Source organism: Danio rerio, chromosome 2 (genome assembly GCF_052040795.2).
Source record: "Danio rerio strain M-AB ecotype USA chromosome 2, GRCz13ab, whole genome shotgun sequence".
Classification (NCBI taxonomy): Eukaryota; Metazoa; Chordata; class Actinopteri; order Cypriniformes; family Danionidae; genus Danio; species Danio rerio.
Genome location: NC_141022.1, coordinates 2,718,562 through 2,721,427, shown reverse-complemented (window position 1 = coordinate 2,721,427; position 2,866 = coordinate 2,718,562).

The window sequence follows — 2,866 nt, the reverse complement described above, 5'->3', positions numbered from 1 at the left end:
AGTTGCCGCAGTAACGCGTCCGGAAGTCACAACCTGTTATTATCTGTATCTTTTTACACGTGTATAAAAACAGATGACTAAAGATAAACAAATCATCTAGAAACTTTTCCCACTTTTAATTGTCTGGTTTTATATAGAGCAAATCCTATTTGTTTTTATTAACAAACATTTATCCTGTGTATCTTGATGATGTCGTCGAAAATATTAAGTTTATTAGTCTATTTAGTTGATTGTGGTGTTTGTAAGGGTCTGTTTTTTAATAATGTCACTCAAATGAGCAAAAATGTTATTAGCATATATGAAATGCCACTTTAAATGTAAGTCAGAGAGTCTAAAAGTATTTTAGATTGGTTATTTTAATAATTCACAATCATTTCGTTTGTCTAGTCATGTGTGTGTACAGGTGTACACCTTCAAAAAAATTAAGCCCAGAATTTATTCATTAATTTATTCAAATAAAAAAGTATTTTATATTATTTTATTTGGTTTGACTTGATTTCCTTTTTTATTTTTAGACAGTTACTGTTAAAGAGTGACTAAATGTTATGCCACTGAGATAAAAGATTTAATTAATAAAAGTTTAAAGCTGGAACTATTAAATTGTTTATAATAATAATAATTCATAATTATTCAAGAACAATATGACCTATTATAACACCGCCTGAAGCACCATAAACTCACAAATATCCTTTAATAAACAAAAAACAGCAACAGAAAAGTGTAATAGGTGCTTTTGAAATATTCAGGAACATTTAATGTGTTTTTATTTAATTTAATGAGTTTGATTACTTTGGAATATAATAATAATTACATTGATCATTTTAAAATTTTACATAATTGAATATAAATTCTAAAAACGCTTAAAATAATGAAATATTTAAATAATCATTTATAGAACTTATTTCTTTAAATATAATATTGTTCAATATTTTGAGTCGGTGTTGCATTGACACCCTTTTGACCAGCAGAAGCCGCCAATCTGAGATGCTTCTAGAGATTCGAAACTACAGTGTGAATCATTTCGGTTCAGTTGATTCAAATCAAAGTTTAATAAGTTAGATATTTAACAAAGATCAGATGTAAAAAAATTATTATTAATAATTTTGACTTTTTTTAAACTAAATATACAAGCCATTTCCCCCCCAAATAATATAAATAAGAAAAGCTAAATAATAAAGCCTATAAACAAATAAAATAAAATCAGTCAGTTTTCTTATCTTTTAAAAAATCTGAATAGATCATGATTTGTATGTGAAATTATCCAGTATGGCTTGTTCGGCTGTATTCTTTATATTACAATAAACACTTGTTTTAAAAACGGTATAAAAACGCATTTGTCATTAATATTGTGCTTCCTTAACAAGGATTTCTTATAGTTATTTAATCTATCAAATTTGATCTAATAAACATATTAGGGTGACAGCGTGGTGTCTCGGGTTAGCACTGCGGTCTTACCACAAGAAGGTTGCTGGATCGAGTCCTGGCTGGGTCAGTTGGCGTTTCTGTGTGGAGTTTGCATGTTCTCCCCGTGTTGGCATGGGTTTCCTCCGGGTGCTCTTCCACAGTCCAAACATGCGCAATAGGGGAATTGATGAACTTAATTGTAAAGTGTGTGTGTGTGTGTGTGTGTGTGTGTGTGTGTGTGTGTGTGTGTGTGTTTCCCAGTATTGGGTTGCAGCTGGAAGGGCATCCACTGTGTAAAACATATGCTGGAATAGTTGGCGGTTCATTTTGCTGTGGCAATCCCTGATAAATAAGGGACTAAGCCGAAGGAAAATGAATGAATGAATATACTATAGTAATTTACAGTAAATACTACCCTGCTAAAAAATGCAGCTTAAACCAGCCTAGGCTGGTTGGCTAGTTTTAGCTGGTCAACCAGGCTGGTTTTAGAGGGGTTTTGGCCATTTCTAGGCTGGTTTCCAGCCATTTCCAGCCTGGTCTTAGCTGGTCAGGCTGGAAAATGACCAGCTAAATCCAGCTAAAACCAGCTTGACCAGCCTGCTAGGCTGGTCAAGCTGGATTTTTTAGCAGGGTAGTGTTTTTGAACATTAATATAGTACAGAATGAATCAGTTGTGGTGATTAAAAACACCAAGTTTAGTAATATAAACAATTGAAATGACTGTTTTGTATTTACCCAATACTGTAGTTTTATTAAACTATATATACATATATGACTACAATAATCACCGTTTACTGTAGTAAAAACTAAATTAGACTACAGTGTTTATTACAGTTTATCAATAATACAGTATCTCACATTCATTAGCAAAGTGTTGTTAATACTATAATATATAAAGAATAAAACATTTTACTATAGTTTAGTTCAAAAACACTGGAATTTACTATATAAATTACTATAGTATTTTCCATATCGATCATGCCAGGGTTCATTTAACTGAACCCAACCTGCCAAGTCTCTACACACTCTTTGACTTTGCCTCAGAGTAAGTGTGTGTTGCCTGAGACAGACACTGTGTCACATAATATTGCAGTCGCACTAGACTTTGAGTTAACTGATATGACATCAGTGTGTGACTCAGCATATGACAAATAATAATAAATCCAAAAATGTTATCAAATATAATAAGGCTTTTCTGCAAAGATGCAAAAGTGAGGCTTTAGAGGGACAGTTCACCCAAAAATGAACATTTCTTCATGATTTACCCACTCGGGAGGTTCTAAATTGTCTAAACCTTAGTTTCTGTTTAACACAAAAGAAGATATTTTGAAGAATGTTTGAAAAAAGCAGCCATTGACATCTATAAAAATTACCAATGACTGAAGCCAATGGCTGTTTTTTTCACAACATTCTTCAAAATATCTTCTTGTGTGGGGCGACGCAGTGGCGCAGTAGGTAGTGC